The sequence below is a fragment of the Nicotiana attenuata genome, unplaced genomic scaffold, assembly GCF_001879085.1.
Source record: "Nicotiana attenuata strain UT unplaced genomic scaffold, NIATTr2, whole genome shotgun sequence".
NCBI classification, from domain to species: domain Eukaryota; kingdom Viridiplantae; phylum Streptophyta; class Magnoliopsida; order Solanales; family Solanaceae; genus Nicotiana; species Nicotiana attenuata.
Window position 1 is genome coordinate 174399 of NW_017671558.1, and position 18765 is coordinate 193163.

The window sequence follows — 18765 nt, forward strand, 5'->3', positions numbered from 1 at the left end:
CATCATTGTTTGTTTGGGCCCAGATCAGCTCTGCATCCTTCAACTTTTGTTCATATTCTTTGGTTTTTTGGAAGATATCCCCATTTTATTGTCTGGACCAAAGGCTTAGGGCATGGCTCAGAGCTTTCAACTTCTGGTGAAACACCCACATAGGATTACCTCTGACTTCTCTGTTCCATATTTCTGAAACCAGTGGTAGAAATCTTTGGTTATCCACCCAACAGTTGAGAAATTTGAAGTACTTTTTGCCATTATCTTGTCTTGTATGAAGTTCCAATAGCAGGGGGTTGTGATCAGATCCTGCTGAAGCTAAATGAGCAATTGTGGCAGCAGGAAAGGCTTCTAACCATAAATCATTGGCTAATCGCCTGTCCAATCTTTTCCATACAATAGCATATTGCCCCCTTCCATTAGACCATGTGACCTTAGACCCATAGAATCCCAGATCCATAAGTCCACAGTCCTCCATCATGCTCAGAAAGTCAAGGTTTTTGGACATTTGGTATGGAATGCCACCAATCTTTTCTTCTACAGAGGCAATGACATTGAAATCTCCAATGACACACCATGGCACATTGTAGGTAGTTGATTTGTGTCTAAGGATTTCCCACAAAGGTCTTCTGAGAATTGTCTTACACTTTGCATAGATGACTGTTAGGTGGAACAGATTGCCATTTTCAGCATGCTTCATTTCTAATGACAATTGTTGTTCATCATGATCTAAAACCTTGGCACTAAATTCCTTATCCCAAAACACCCAGATCTTATCATTAACATTAGCAGAAGCTTGATGCATTGAAAGTTGGATTTTAAAGGAATTGAGGTGAGAATTGTCTAGGAAAGGTTCAAGGACAGCTATGAAAGAGAGGTTATGTATTTGTTTCAGGAGTTTGAGCCTTTCAATGGCTCCAGAGGTCCTGATGCCTCTTGCATTCCATATGATTGTACTAATCATTGGAAAGGGGGTTTTGAGTTGTGTTTTGGTGGGACACTGCTGCTTCTAATTCTAGCAGCCCTACTTCTGGGAAGCTTTGGAGGGGGACTTTTTCTGGCAGATAGGGTGGCAGATGCATCATTTTCCTTATTTGGTTCACCATTAACTGCAGCAATTAGCAGCTCACAATGTTCTTTTTCTTCATGACCATCATCATTAGAGGCAATATCATCATCATGATTTCCAGCACTTTCATCCTCAGACTCAATTGGTCTATACTCATCCTGCATGACCATATCTAAAGGATTTAAGAGGTGGTTTTTTCTGGGAGTGCTTGGGGAGACAAAGGTGAATTTGTGAATTTTGGATTTGGGAGGTTTATCATTGGTGGGCATATCTGTTTCATTGCCATCAGAGCTCAATTCTTTATTGGTTAGAGGAGGTTGTGAGAGTGAGGGATTGGCTATGACTGAAAGCCTATAACCAGGGGATTCAGTAGGATCAAGTCTGAATTTTTCCTGACTTTGAGGGCTCAAAAAGTGGGAATCATCAGGGGGCTCATTTAAACTAATTCCTGCATTTCTGTTTCTCATAGCCTTCCTCATTTTCTGGCTAGGTTTATTTTTTTATTTCTGAATCTGAACCTAAAAATCAGCAGCAACTTTGGCTTTTCCTTTAAGGAGAGCTTTCATTTGTGCAGATAGATTCTCTTCAGAGCTTAAGGACTCAGAGTCTTCCTCCAAAATCACACTATCATATTGATCAACTTGCTGTGTGTCTGAATTGGGGAGTGTGGTAGTAGGGGTTTGTTGGTCAATCCTATGGTCAGCCAATTGTGCATTAGCACACTCATGCAAAACATAAGGAACCCCTCCCCATTTGGAACCCCTTCCTGGCTATCACTAAGTTTCCCCTGACAAGTCCCCATTCCTCCAATAACACCACAATCAACAAAACTAGATGGGGGAATAGAGGGAATGGGATGATCCTGGGCAACAGGATCTACACTCCTCTCCAGTTGAGCTGGAGGATTGATAGCAGGTATACCTGAATGTACTGGAGTTTGGGTTGTTTGCTGCTGAATGTCATTTAGGACAACCTTCTGTTGTTTAGCCTCTAGTTGTTTTGGCATGTAAACCTGTTGTTGCTTCTTGGGCTGAGTGTTAGCTTTGAAGTTCTTCCTTTTCTGAGTCTGCCATTCTTCCTCTGTTGTTTCTTGAGCTGAGTTTTGGTGTTCTGTTGCTTTTTGATGTTGTACTGCCTTTGGATTTTTGCTTTGGTTCTGTTCATTAGTTTTTGGTCTTCCCTCTTGCACAGTTTGCTGCAGTCCCTTGGAGGTACCTAGGGCTGCATTGTGTGGATTACGAAACTTTTTGTTCTTCCTCTTTTCTCTTCTTTTTATCCTCATCTTTCAGCCTAATTTCACATGTGCATTCAGAGTGACCTAAATGTCTGCAATAGGCTGGCAAGCTATCAAACTGGAATTCCAACCATTCTCCATCTCCATTTTCATCCTGCTCCTCATCATATCCAGGCCAGACATGATGGGGTCTCTCCTTGGTTAAATCAATTTGAATCTTGACCTTGGCCACACTTCCCCTTGTTTTCTGGAAAGAGGCCAGATCCAAGTATAAGGCTTTGCCTATAGGAGACAACAGAGGTGTGAGAATCTCCATGTAGTACAAATGCCATGGCAATTCTGGGATCATCACCCATACTGGCACAATAGGAGAGTCTTTATTGGCTTGAATGCTGGGGACCATGCTTCCAATTTCATCATCTGGCCTTGGATATACATGTACTGCTTACCCCAGACAGTGGAGTGATCATACTCATTTTCCATATCAATATAGACAATCCTAGCATTGAAATGGGCTATCTTGACTGGTCCTCTGAGTTCAGTCTGAGCAATAAAGCTCTTTCTTATGATTTCCATTCTAGGCATAGTGTTGGAAAACTTGCCTACTACTGTGAACTTGCACCTATCTGCAAATCTTACCATGTAGTCTTCCCTTTTGAAAATTACTGCAGGTTGACCTTATTTGGTAGTTATTTTTGGAGGGGTAAATGCTATTGGTTTGATCTCTGCCGCATGCATAGCTCTGAGTCTTGTGACATAGGAATGAGTAACAGTAGGAGGTAGTGGTGGTGAGTTACCTACAGGTTTGTTTTGATTGGGAGAGTTGCTGAGTTGTGGGTTGGGATTAGTAATTGGTGGAACCTGTTTGACAGGCTGGGTGGATGGATCATTGTTTGTTGCAGGTGGTTTTTGGGTTTTTTTGGTGTTGGTAGGCCTATCAAAGTTGGCTGATATCTTGGGTGTGGCATTAACATTGGGAGTGGAATTTGGGTTAGATTGATTCTGAGGCAGCTGAGCTGTTGGTTGCATAGTTGAGGGAGTAGTAGTTGAGGGAAGAGTATTGACATTGGGACTGGCTGTTAAGGCATTACCTTTATCAATTATTGCATTGCTATCAGTAGAAGCAATAGCAGCCTTCTGATTGGCAGTTTTCTGTATGTCTAGAGAGAGTGATTGATCCTTGATTTTTTTGTTGGAGCGTGGGAATTCTCTTGACGAGTACCTTCCTGATGATCATGAGAAATTTGTAGTCTAGATTGGTTTCCCATTAGACCACCATAGGTGTCTTTGACATTTGGTCGAGCACCTGACAGTTAATTGACTGCAGAATCACCAAACTGGATATTCGAGGGAATTGGTCCTTGGAAAATTGGATTTGAAGCTTGGGGATCAATCTCCTGAATACTAGGAGTAGTTTGGTATTGGTTTTGAAGCAATTGGTCCACTGGAACCTCCTGTCCGGCCAAATGATGCAGGACTGGGCTTTTCAATTGATCAATGTGATCAATTGTCTTTGAAGAATGAGCTGAATCTGTGCTTACCTGTTCCTCAGAAGGTGGAGAAAGGTTTCCAATCAATGGTTGAGGTCCGATTTGTCCAGATTGAGGGTTGCCGTTTTTATTAACCTCTGATGAATTTTGAGTGCCTGGGTTCAATGATTTCAGAATTGAATCAGTAGATTGATACCTATACAAAATTGAAGGTGCTAAACTGATGTCCTCATTAGTGCGAGCATTTTGGTACCCTGCATTCCCAGATTGGCCTGCTGGAACTCCATCGCCGGCGAGTTTTATGTTGCTGGCATTTTGCAGACAATCGTTGACATTGATTTCCAAGGTAGAAATGGCTGATTTTTGGTGAGGACGTGTGTTTTGTGATGGAGAACAATCTACATGGAGAGGAATAACCTTTTTTGTTCCAAAATTAGCTTTGGAATTTTTTGAAGCTCCCAGGCTATTGCGTGCTACAGTGATCCCCTCACCTTTCCTTTGATTCGTAGCAGCTGGGGAAGTGTTTGGAAAAACTGGTTTGGGGGGATTGTGCGCCTTGTTAAGGCGCTTTTTGGTGACTTGACCGGTGGATTTTCACCGGTGGACGGCTTAGAACCGTCCATTTTCGTCGGAGCGGACACTGTAGCGAAAAATCGCACTGTACGGAGAGAAAATTGTTTTTTGGCGGCGGGGGTTTTTTGCTTTTGATTTTAAAGAATGAAGTTTTTGAGCAATATATATAAACCAGTCTATGAATACGTGTGTTGCACGTGTATCCCATATGAATTAGTATAAACTTTTAAACTATATAGATAATATCAAAACATATGTAAGTAAAGAGTAACTGAAATTTGAAAGGAAAGTACAATAGTATGTAGTTACACACGATCAATTGAATTGGTATAACCTTTTTCTTATGTAGTTCTAGTATATCAAAAATTTTGTGTGATATTTTCTTTTTTGATATTTCATCAACACATAGTATAGATGTGAATATGAGTAACGTCATCTATGTTTATAAATGCTTCATGTCTTAAAGTTTGCACCTTGTCTTTAAGAAACTGTAGACTCCTCCTTTTTACGATGACACACCTAGTATTTTATAAAAGTTGTAAAAAAAATTTGACCAACATACGTCTTCTTTAAGATGTCTAATATACCATTATTAGTTTCAAGGTGTTCACTTTGGAAAAAAATAGTAGTTATTCGTGATAGAGATAGTTAAATAATAATATTACTGATATTAGAAAATTTAACTGATCTATAAAAATAATAAATTGCATGTAAAAGTATCCTTTGTTTGATTCGATTATGAATGATTTTGTCTGATTTTGACATAAGAATATGAGTTGAATTGTTTAAACACGTAGTAACAGTTACTGAGGTGACAATCACACTCACCGACTTAAAATTCTAGATTTGTGCGTCATTGTAGACATGGAAATTTTAATGGATCAAGTTAAATCCAAAATTCAAGATACTACAAGACTCTTGAAATCCTAGGAGTCTATTAGGGTTGTGTCACGACCCAAAACCAACCATCGCGTTGTTGCCTATCGTGGGACTAGGCAAGCTATTATTCAACCATTTCAGCACAGTAAAAGCTTTAAAAATATATACGAAAGCATTTAATATTTAAGAAAAACTTTTTTAAGACAAAAATAAATTCGCAACAATACAAATCTCTCCCAAAAGTGGGGTGTCACCGATACATGAGCATCTATACTGGGATACAGTCTACTATAATGTTTAAGGAATAAGAACTGAAATACAGATAAAGATAATGAAGGAGAGTCAAGGCCTGCGAACGCCATACAGCTACCTCGATGGTCTCCCGAGATCCTGACTCCTCAATCAGCAGCCGTAGTGACCGGAAGCACCTGGATCTGCACACGAGGTACAGGGTGTAGCGTGAGTACAACCAACTCAATAAGTAACAAATCCTACCTTTGGACTGAAAGGTAGTGACGAACTCAACCGGCACAGTTCAATATAGAAATAACAGTGCAGAAACGTAGGCATGCTTTCAAGTTCAATAGATAACTCAAACAGTAAAATAGATCAAATCTGGATGATATGAAGAATATAACTCCTCTACTTCTACATGCCAATGCACATGCTGTATGTGATGCACCATGGTGACAGCCTCATGTGCTCACACTCTCAAATGCTCAATCACTCGGTGTTGTATATGGCCTATACGGCCCAGGGAAGATTCATCCGAAATATATACATCACTGACCACCAGTCATCCAGTACCAAGTAGGGCCAATCCAGCCCATGGAGAAGATCCATCTCCAGGTATATAATGCTTATGACAAGATCCATGTCCACAGAAGATCCATCCCTCAATATAATCAACGCACTCACTAGGGGTGTGTGCAGACTCCGGGGGGGCTTCTTCAGCCCAATCACTATCATAAATCAGTATAACCGCTGCGGTGTGCAATGCGATCCCATAAATGTCACTCATAATCAGACTCTCGACCTCACTCAGTCATCAATCTCTCCAGTCTCACTCACGGGCTCACAATGTCATAAAACTATCCCGAACATGATGATATGATGTATCAATAAATAACAACAAAGATTGAGATATGATATGAAATGAATGAATGTGACTGACTACGAAATATCAATGAAATCAGTAAGTTAACAGGAAGAAACGATCACTATGGGTCCCAACAGTACATGCATATAGCCTAAACATGATCTCTAGCATGATTGACATCTCAATTACTTTATCACATGATGAAAACACGAATATCAACAAGTTAGAACCACTTTACAGCATCATGGAATCGACCAGGTCACAATTCTCACGGTGCACGCCCGTCACTTGGCATGTGCGTCACCTCAACAACAATCACATAACATATAATTTGGGATTTCGAACCCTCAGAACCAAGTTTGAAAATGTTACTTACCTCAATCCGAGCAAAAACTCTACTCCAACACGCCTTTGCCTCTCAAATCGGCCTCCAAACATCTCGAATCTAGACACAAGCAATACAATAAAATCAATACGGGATAAAGGAATCAATTCTATAGGAAATTACGAAGTTATAACTCAAAATCCGAAATCGGCTCAAACCCGGCACCCGGGCCCACGTATCGAAATTCAACAAAAGTTACAAAACCCGAAATCTCATTCGACCACGATTCTAACCATACCAAATTTATCAAAATCCGACATCAAATCGCAACTCAAACCCCCAAAATCAACTCCCCAAATCCCTCGCCTCAAACCCCCAAATTTCACCTAAAAGACACACCAACTAGGTGGGAAAATCGATACGAAACCAAATATATTGAATAAAAATAAACAAAAGGAACTTAACTCAACAATCTCTTCAAAAACCATCTCAAAAATCTCCAAAATTCGAGCTCAAAATGTTAGAAATGGTGAAACTCTCGAAACCCTCGCTTATATAGGTTCTGCCCAGCGATATCGCTTCTGCGGCTCACTTAGCCGCTGCTGCGGCCTCGCAGGAGCGACTCCAAGCCTGATTCTGCGACTAACTCCACACCTGCGTCCAAACTTTCACTCATGCGGGCTCGCTTCTGCGAGAAAAATCTCCGGTTCTGCGGAGCCCAGCTACACAGGCCAAATTCGCTTCTGCGGTCCTTCTGCCGCATCTGCGGTCACGCAGGTGCGGGAAAACCTTCGCACCTGCGACCATCTGCTTCTTCTCCTAAAACTCCGCATCTGCACTGCCCTCTCCACACATGCGAGCTCGTACCTACGGAGCGGGAACCGCAGGTGTGATTGCACTAGCAAATCCTCAAACTTCAGCAGTCCTAAACTTCAAACGTTGATCCGTTAATCACCCGAAATCAACCCGCGGCCCCCGAGACCTCAACCAAACATACCAACAAGTCCTAAAACACGATACGAACTTAGTCGAGCCTTCAAATCACCTCAAACAACATCAAAAACATGAATCACACCCCAATTCAAGCCTAATGAACTTTGAAATTTCCAAATTCTACAAACGACGTCGAAATCTATCAAATCACGTCCGATTAACCTCAAATTTTGCACACAAGTCACAAATGATACCACGAACCTACTCCAACTTTCAGAAATTCAATCCGAACCCGATATCAAAAAGTCCACTCCTGGTCAAACTCCCAAAATTCTAACTTTCGCCATTTCAAGCCTAATTCTACTATGGACCTCCAAATCACAATCCGGATACGCTCTTAAGTCCAAAATCACCTAACAAAGCTAACGGAACCATCAAAACTCAAATCCAGGGTCATTTACGCATAAGTCAATATCCGGTCAACTTTTCCAACTTAAGCTTTCAATTATGAGACTAAGTGTCTCAATTCACTCCGAAATCTCTCCGGACGCGAACCAACTAACCCGATAATTCATATTATAGTTGTAGAGCACAAAAGGAGCAGTAAATGGGAGAATGGGGCTACAACTCTTAAAACGACCGGCCGGGTCGTTATAGGTTTCTTGAAGGTTACTTTACCAAAAATCCTAACTCACACCTATATAAAAGGATACATATTCCTTTGAAGAGGTGTCTCAAAAAAATACCATGATCTCTTGGGATATTCACAAAGAGATCAAAATATGATCGGATACTTCTTGACAATCAAAAAGTTCAAGAAGCTGGAGATCAAATACATCCACAGGAGGTATGCATCATCCTACATTCGAGAAATACGCTACTTCAGCCCTCGAATCACGGAGATTATCAGGAGAGAAGAATCAAGGGAGAAACAGAATTGTACTCACAATTGATTAGTAAAAAAAATTTCTCCTATTTTGTGATTGCAGTTTATATTTTATATCTTAAAAATTGATTGCAAATAAATTGGCACGCCCAGTGGGACCACTTTTACCCTTAATCTCTTCCTCCTATAAATCAAAAACTCCAAGTTTCAAATTTGTTTGTTGCAATGGTCGAGTACTTCAAGTCTAGTCTTCAAGTTCCAGCAAGCCTACACCCCGACAAACCTTGAAGTAGGAGCATTTGTAGACATCAAATTTTAACGGATCAAGTTAAATCCTAAATTCAAGCTACTACAAGGCTCTTGAAATCCTAGGAGTCTACTAGGATTGCTTAGAGGTTACTCTACCCTAAACCCTAACTCACACCTATATAAAAGGATACATATTCCCTTGAAGAGGTGTCTCAAAAAAATTTCATAAACTCTTGGGATATTCACAAAGAGATTAAAATATGGCCGGATACTTCTTGACAATCAAATAGTTCAAGAAGCTGGAGATCAAGTACATCCCTAGGAGGTCTGCATCATCCTACATTCGAAAAATACACTACTCAGCCCTCAAATCACGAAGATAATCAATAGAGAAGAATGAAATGAGAAACAGAATTGTATTCACAATTGATTAGTAATAATATGTTTCTCCTATTTTGTGATTGCAGTTTATTTTTCATATCTTAAAAATTGATTGCAAACAGTCACCTTGCTGGTAATAAAATTTCAGGACAAATAGCAAACAACTTGAATAGTTGATGTATTGGAGGTGTTCATCCCATATAAAATTTGTCATAAGTAGGAAATAGTAAAGACACATTAAAATTATGCTAACTTTTCGGCACGTGCGTTGCACATGTATGTCAAAACTTGTAGTGTACGATATTGTAAAATTATCAATGTTATTAAAACAAAACTTTTAAATAAATTACTACATATCAAAAACTAAAATACAAGTTTGTGTTAATGCATGATTAATGATGTCGTCATATAGTAACATTGTTGTTGAGGTTAAGATAATTAGATACCGTCTCGCGCCTACAAGAACTTGATACATACTGTCCAAATATGTAAAATTTGTTTAAAAATAATGGATGTAAATATCTAAAAAAGTATCCAAACGATTCCTCAAAGAACTAATAATTATGTATTGCATCTTTAAGTCTATACCTTTTATATTTCTCAAAAGTTTCATATATATATATATATATATATATATAATCGTCTCCCAATACAAATTCATTTTATATTTCTATGAATTTTTTTAAAAGAAAAGGAGTACTGTAAAAAATCATATTATTATGTACCTGATGATGTGATTGAGAAGTGAAAACTGAGCAACTGCAAAGTAAAATCTGAAATAAAAAGAAACACATAAGAATTAGTTAGTAACAAAATTCAAGAAAATTTTATATGATAGAGCAAAGCAAATGCAAGAAAGAGAACTACAAAAGGACAGGAGGAAAAGAAATAATTACCAATTCACAGTATATATGTAAAAAAATTAGCTGTCTAAATTCGTAACAGATGAAAGCTAAGGGATCAATGAGTTTTTCTTTTTTTCTTTTTTGGTTTTATTGCATCATTTAATGTAATTAAATGATTAGCAAACTGAAATAATAATTGATCTTTGCGGTTTTGAATACTTGAATTGTAAGGCTGTGTGTTCAAATTCAATTTATGTTAAACCAAATAGGTGACAGGGGCTAAATTAAATATTTAATTAGCAATTAGTTGCACATGTTTAGAAAGAAGTGAATGTGGAGCATTAAAATAGAATATATGAGCTTCTTATTCACTCATCCTTTGTAATTAGGATTACACAATGCAATAAATAACTTAAATGCTCCTCAACGTGATTAACCTTCATGTAACTATAATATTACTATTTCATATTTATTATATAAAATATTTTAATCTTTTATTATATTTTACTTACAATTAATTTACAACAGAGGCAAAATCGTAATCCAACATGGAATGTAGGAGCTATGATATGATAACAATAATAAGAATAATTTGGTATATTACACACACATGTGTATATATATATATATAGGGTAAATACATAAGTTACCACTTAAACTATGCATCAAATTCCTATAACACACTTTCTGACAGCTAAAATCATATTACACACTCAACCTTTCAAAAGTGTAGCTAAGATACAACACTTTTGACAGATGGCGCGCGCGTGTTTTACACGTAAAAGAGGCGAGTGAATGTAAAACTTTTGGGTCTAACCCATTACTTTAACGCCATGTGTCCAGCCTTTTTTACTTATTAACTTTTGTTGGATCAATTCTTATTTTTTTTTTTAATTATTTCATCTCCAAATAATTTGGTCCCTTTCAACACCCACCACCCCACCGTTTTCCTCTTCCCTTGGCCACCCACTTTGTCTTCTCCATAGACTAAACTCTAAAACACAAAAATAATTTTAGAGCTAGATCCAAGTTCTAAATTATTAGTCATCTCCTCCAAGTTTTAACATTTTCAGATCTGCTAATGAAATCAATGACTGGTTTCTCTATGTGTTTCCATAATTTTGTGTCCAGATCTGCTGATTCTTTCTTTGACTTCAAAAATCTAATTTTTTTCTTAATTGAATGGGTGTGAAAAGGGGCGCTATAGTAAAGTGGGTTTTGCTCTAAAAGTTAACGGCGGTAGTGGTGGCTGTTATGACAATGGTGATTTTAATAAAGGAAATAACTTTTTTGTAGAAGAAGATGGTCATCTTTAGCTCTTATTCATCTCTAAGAGTCAAGCTTCATTAGCAATAGTGAGAAAATGAAACACGGTGCTGCTAACTATTGCGTTAATGGTGGAAAGCCGGTGATAGGGTTGTGATTGTGGAGAAGATAAACCTATTGCTTAATAAGGATTTGTTACGCGCGATATGCCGACGACTTACTACTGGGAATCGTGGGTTCCGTCGAGCTTCTCATAGAAATACAAAAACGTATCGCCCACTTCCTACAATCTGGCTTGAACCTTTGGGTAGACTCTGCAGGATCAACAACCATAGCTGCACGGAGTACGGTAGAATTCCTCGGTACGGTCATTCGGGAAGTCCCTTCGAGGGCTACTCCCATGCAATTCTTGCGACATCAGGAAGTGTTTTCACACCATCGACCGACATCGACTCATCCCAATCTTTAAGGAAGAGATCGACGATCCCAAGTTCTTTTACCCATTCAGAAAGTCTTTTCTGCCGGACGACTCGTAGGAGGTGAGAAGGGCCCTTACTCTGTCCCACACAGTGTATTACTATAAGCCCGACCAGGCAACATCTACCTACACAAGCTCGATCTGGAGATAGGGAGGATCCGCCAGAAGTACGAAATTCCGATTGTGACTAAGTGGGTTGGGCGGAGGGGGGCCGGGGGAATTACTAAAAGCGGGAAAGGGGGATCCTTTTTATTTTTTTATTTTTTTTTAAAGAAAAAATGTTAATTAGGGTGTAAATTAGGTATTTTATTGTATTTTTTTTGACACGTGTTATGATATTATTGGTGCGTGGTATTACACATATTTTGAAAAGTTGATCAACAAAAAGATGGTATATATTAGCTACACTTTTAAAAGGTTGAGTGTGTACGATGATTTTCGCCGTCAAAAAGTATATAACAGGGATTTGATCTATTGTTCAAGTGTCAACTTTTGTATTTTCATCTTTGGAAAAAACTGAATGACGTAATACTTTCTTTCTCCCTCTATGTGTGGACGGTTTTGTTTGATATTACCGTATTCATGATATCATTTCTTTTTGGCTTTCTTTTTCGGTTTTGGCTTTTTGTAGAACAAGGATGACAAAAACTTTGATTCTTCGACATAAAATCCACAAAGCCAAAAAAAGAAATAATAAAAAATATAAATCCCACAAATTAAGTGAATGGTTTTCATTACGAATTAAGTTGTACGACACGTATAGATTTAAATTTGACGGGCTCAACATTCATATTTTTACCACTGAACCCATTCCACTTTTATCAATGGATTGTACAAATTTAATATTTTGCAAATTTAATGAAAGATGAATGATCTATTGTTTCCATATCTGAAAAGCAACTGAACTCAACCAAAACTCACATTTCAAAAACTTAGCATATAACTGGCTATCTCTCAGAGTCTGAAGAACGATCCGAAAATGCTGCTCATGCTCCTCTCGGCTGCGGGAGTAGATCAAGATATCATCAATGAAAACAATCACGAATGAATCCAGATAGGGATTGAACACCCGGTTCATCAAATCCATAAACGCTGCTAGGGCATTTGTCAACCCAAATGACATCACTAGAACTCATAATGCCCGACCTAAGTGCGAAAAGCTGTCTTAGGGACATCAGATGCCCTAATCCTCAACTGATGGTAGCCAGATCTCAAATCAATCTTCGAAAACACCTTGGCACCCTGAAGCTGATCAAATAAGTCATCAATCCTCGGCAATGGATACTTGTTCTTGATGGTGACTTTGTTCAACTGCCGATAATCTATGCACATCCTCATCGACCCATCCTTCTTCTTAACAAACAACACCGGCGCACTCCAGGGCGAAACACAAGGTCTAATAAAGCCCTTATCAAGCAAATCATGAAACTATTCCTTTAATTCTTTAAACTCTAGCGGGGCCATGCGATACGGCGAAATAGAAATGGCTGAGTGCCCGGAGCCAAATCAATGCAAAAGTCAATATCCCTGTCGGATGGCATCCCCGACAGGTCTGTAGGAAATACCTCTGGAAAATCCCGAACAACTGGCACAGAATCCATAGAAGGAACCTCAATACTAGAATCACAAACATAAACCAAATAAGACAAGCACCCCTTCTCGACCATACGCCGAGCCTTCATATAAGAGATAACCCTACTGGTAGAATGACCAGGAGTCCCCCTCCACTCCAATCGAGGCAACCCCGGCAAAGCTGAGGTCACGGTCTTGGCATGACAGTCCAAAATAGCATGATAAGGTGGCAACCAATCCATCCCCAAAATGACATCGAAATCAACCATATCGAGGAGCAGGAGTCTACACTAGTCTCAAGTCCCCCAATAACAACCACACACGAGCGATAGACACAATCTATAACAATAAAATCCCCTATTGGCGTGGACACATACACGGGAGCACTCAAAGAATCATGAGGCACAACTAAATATGAAGCAAAATAAGATGACACATAGGAATATGTAGACCCTGGATCAAATAGAACTGAAACATCTCTACTACAAACCAAAACAGTACCTGTGATAACTGCATCGGAAGACTCAGCCTCAAGACTGGCTGGGAAAGCAGAACATCGGGGCTGGGCCCCACCACCCTGAACCATATCCCTGGGACGACCTCCTGATGGCTGGACTCTACCTCTAGCGTCATGGCCTCCACCTCTAACGGCCTGACCTCCACCTCTAGCGGGCTGACCCCTACCTTTGGACCCCTTACCCCTACCTCTAGCTGGCTGGGCAGGTGGTGCCGGAATCATGGCACGAGAACTCTGCTGCTGCGACTGAACACCCACTAATCTAGGACAGGTCCTCCGGACATGCCCATACTCACTACACTCAAAAAATCCATCTGAATACTACGGCTGAGGAAACTGAGACTGACCCTGACGGACCGGCTGACCACGATAATAACTCTGAAGAGGAGATGCTCTGATGGAAGCTGGCGGTGCACTATAAGCTGGCTGCCCTGAAGGGGGTACATAAGGACCATGACCCCCCGAAGCTTCATGGGATGTCTGAAGTGCTGAATGAAATGGCCTGGGCTGATAGCCTCTACCAAAAATACCCCGACCTCCAGATGAGGTCCCACTGAATCCACCGGAGTGACGAGGCCTTTTGTTAGACCCCTGACCACTCCCTTGAGCTAAAACCATCTCAACTCGTCTGGCCACATTGGCTGCATCTTGGAAAGAAATCTCACTCCCTGTCTCCTTAGCCATCTGCAATCTGACAGGATAAGCAAGTCCCTCAATAAACCTCCTCACCCTCTCTTTCTCTCTCTCTCTCTCTCTCTCTCTCTCTCTCTCTCTCTATCTCTCTGTGGGAAGTATAAGAAGACCATGACGGGCCAAATCTACTAATGTGGTCTCGTACTGAGTGACCGTCATAGAACCCTGCTGAAGGAGCTCAAACTTCCTTCGATAGTCCTCTCTCTGAGTAATAGGAAGATACTTCTCCAAGAATAGCTGAGAGAACTGGTCCCAAGTGAGAGCTGGTGACCTAGCTGGTCTGGCCAAACAATAATCCCTCCACCATTTCATAGCGGAACCTGACAGACGGAAAGCAGCAAAGTCGACCCCATTGGTCTCCACTATCCCCATGTTCCGTAGAACCTCGTGACAATTGTCCAAATCTGAAGATGTACCGCCATAGGCAGTAGTGAAAATCTTGGTGAACCTATCCAATCTCCATAAGGCATCAGAAGACATAGCTGATCCATCACCGGTCTGTGTTATAACACCCGGCGGAACTACCCCAATTGGCTGAGCTGCTGGAGTCTAAAACTGGGAAGCCATCTGCTCCGGAGTGTGAGTAGCGGGAGTCTGTACTCCTCCCCCAGCCCGAGAGACGGCTGGTGCTACAGGAAGTATGTCGGCCTGAGTAACACTCTCCATAAGGCCCACTAGACGGACAAAAGCATCCTGAAGTACCGGGGTAGCTATGAACCCCTGTGGAACCTGAGCTGGCCCTGCTGGAACGGTCTGGCCCGGATCCTCCTCATCGAACTCTACCTGAGGCTCTGCCGCTGGTGCTACTGCTCGAGCTCTAGGCTGAGCCCTGCCCCTACCTCGGCATCTAGCACGGCCTCGGCCTCGTCCTCTGCCCCTCGTAGGAGCTTCCACTGGGGGCTCGGGCTACTGATCAGATGATGAAGCGGTACATGTTCTCGCCATCTACGAAAGAACAGAGTAGAGAGTTCAATTAGCATTGAGAGATCAAACCGCACGACAGAGATGAATAGAAGTGAAATTGTTCCTAACTCTCTAGCCTCTAGGGGATAAGCACAGACGTCTACGTACTGATCCCTCAGACTCTACCAAGCTTGTTCGTGAATTGTGAGACCTAGGCAACCTAGGGCTCTGATACCAACTTTTCACGACCCAAATTTCCCACCTTCGGGACCGTGATGGCGCCTAACATTGCACTCACTAGGCAAGCCAACGTTACAGAATATTTCACCTTTTTCCTTTATCCTTTTATAAATAACATTTAACAAAACTAAATCAGCGGAAATAAAAGCGGAAGTACATATTTAACTAATTAGCCTTATACTATTGACCAACCCGAAATAGTTACCACCCAGAAACTGGTGTCACAACTCACGAACGTTCTATGAATAACTAGAAACATGGGTTTTGAAAGAAAAATACATCTATCTCGAAGAAAGTAAAACAGAAATAAAGTAAACATAGAAGGGGACTGATAATAGGTGAATTTGACTATAATCACACCTTAAATAACCACTTTCTTGTATAGTTTTGATGATAAAAGTGATAACAAAATGCTCTTATTAGTGCTTTTCATGATTTGCAGGTGATATATGATCAGGGAAGGCTAGGGAGTATTTTTGGAGTCAAAAATGAAGAAAAAGAGGCCAACTGTGAAATTCCCCAAGTAAACCACGCAAAACAGGCCTGAAGATTCAGAGGACTAGGTTGACCGCGGTTCCACCGCGACCGCGGTAGAACCGCGGTGGAAGATAGTTGCGGATAAATTCAGATTCAGAGAAGGCATTTGGCCGCGGTTTGACCGCGACCGCGGCAGAACCGCGGCGGAAGCAGAAAACTTCAGGGACTAAAGTGTAAAATACGGGATCTTTAGACCTAAACCCTATTTAAAACATTAGACTTCGCCCAAGAGAGGCATGCATTGATTTTTAGGGTTTCTTAGTAAGGAAAACCATTGTGAGAGAATACTCCAAACATCTTTCTTCTTTACTTTTGATTTTTATGATGAATTCTATCTTAGTTTATTTTCCCATAGCCATGAGTAGCTAAATTCCTTGTCTAAGGTTTTGATGGAACCTATTGGGTGATGAACTTCTTGTTTATGTGAATACAAATTGCTAGTTTAATCTCTATTTGTTCGACTTCGTGTTTGTTGTAGTTAATTGATAGGATCCTCAATTAGCTGTGCCTATTTAGTGTACATAACTTGGAAAAGAGTGCATATTTAGGGTATTGTTGAACAACACCACTCCTAGATTATTAGAGGAATCTATAATTGCGGGTTTAAAGGCGGGATTAGGGATAACAAAGCCTTGGGTGTAATCTAAAGTGAATCGTGCTAAATAAAGTAAGCTAGTGTATTTCGGGAGAGTGCAATAGTAAATTACTGTGATTACTCGGGAGAGATTTACGGTAAGATTAGCGTTCATGATTGATAGAGATGTGTTGGTAAATTTGTATGAGCAAAACAGAAGGGATTCCATCAATAGGGGAAATCATTGCCTTAGCTTTTTATCATAATTGTTTACAACCTTATTAGTTTAGTTTACAGTTATTTAGTTACTTGCAAGCGTAGTTGTTAAAGAACATTCAACTGAGATTTGAATATTTGGGAAGCTGGTTCTGAAGAATTAGTGGGTCTGAAGATAGTGGTTAATAAGTTAACTCTCTGTGGATTCGACCCTGGGCGTAATACTCAGGTTATATTTGCAACGTCCGCAGAGTCCTTTTTATAAGGCATAGTTGGGCGTGATCAGGGATGCCAGGGCCTGCGGACGCCTGCAGGACTACCTTGGGTCTCCTGAATGCAGTATCAGCAACCGACCTCTCGATCACCCACTACCAGCTCCGAAATCTGCATAGAAAGTGCAGAGTGCAGTATCAGTACAACCGACCCCATGTACTGGTAAGTGACGAGCCTAACCTCGACGAAGTAGTGACGAGGCTACGGCGGGGGTTAGACAATATATCCTGCAACAGTTTATAATAAAGCAAGGAGAAAATACGGAATGAAATAGAGCAGAAACTTGCATTAAATAAATATGAAACCAGTCTTTCTACCGTTACTCAGTTATAACCAATCCTTAAGAGAGTTTCAACACCACAATAATGAACCTCAGCCAAAGAAGAATACATAAATAACAATTGGTGCGGCGTGCATCTCGATACCACCATATAATCAATAACAGTATAAACATTCACCCTTATTACTCCTTGTTGCAGCGTGCAACCCGATCCCACCAGTCCACCCTTATTACTCCTTGTTGCGGCGTGCAACCCGATCCCACCAGACAATCACATTTTACCCTTATTCCTCCTGTTGCGGCGTGCAACCCGATCCAACTATATCAGTACAAATCACAAAAATTGGAACAAGTATTTCATAGTTTAGCTCCAACCCTCCACAACATTTATACCTCAAATCATAACAACGGGAGGTCTATACAATTGTGATACTTCAACAGTTAATACTACACACCGAGACCAACCAAGGGTACCATAAAGCGCTAATTACCAACATATACCAACAATATAACATAACGAAACTACGGAACAATTAACACCTTCAATAGAGAAAACAACATTTAACAAGAAGCAATTAGACATGGAAGCATAAAAAAGCAAGTAGCAGTTAGGACAAAAAAGCAATATATTAGGAAACGGGGAAGGGAACAGGCTAAACAGGTAATTTGGCGATGCATAGGTGCTCGTCACCATACCTATACGCCACACACATGGTATTTCACATAGCAAGCAAGTCGGGGATCCCTAATCCCTCGAGTCAAGGTTAGACTAAACACTTACCTCAAGCTAACGGGTATTTCAAAGCTCAAAGACTGCTTTACCTCTCGATTCCACCACCAATCCACTCGTATCTAGCCATAAGTAACTTAATAACATCAACAAACGCTAAAGATACTAATTCCAATGCATAATTATAGATTTCCCAACATTTTTCCCCAAAATCAAAAATTGACCCCGGGCCGCTTGGTCAAAACTCGAAATTCGGACCAAAACCCGATTACCCATTCACCCCCGAGTCCGAATATATAATTGGTTTTGGAATCCGACCTCAATCGAGGTCCAAATCCCCAAATTTTGAAATTCCTAAATTCTACCCAAAAACACCCAATTCCACCATGAAAAACCCTAGATTCTAGGATGAAATCTTGTAAAAAGATGAAATAGATTGAAAGAAATAAGTTAAGAATCATTTACCTATGATTTGGGAAAGAACTTGCTCACGGAAAATCACCTCTTGAAGTTTAGGTTTTGAAAAATGGGA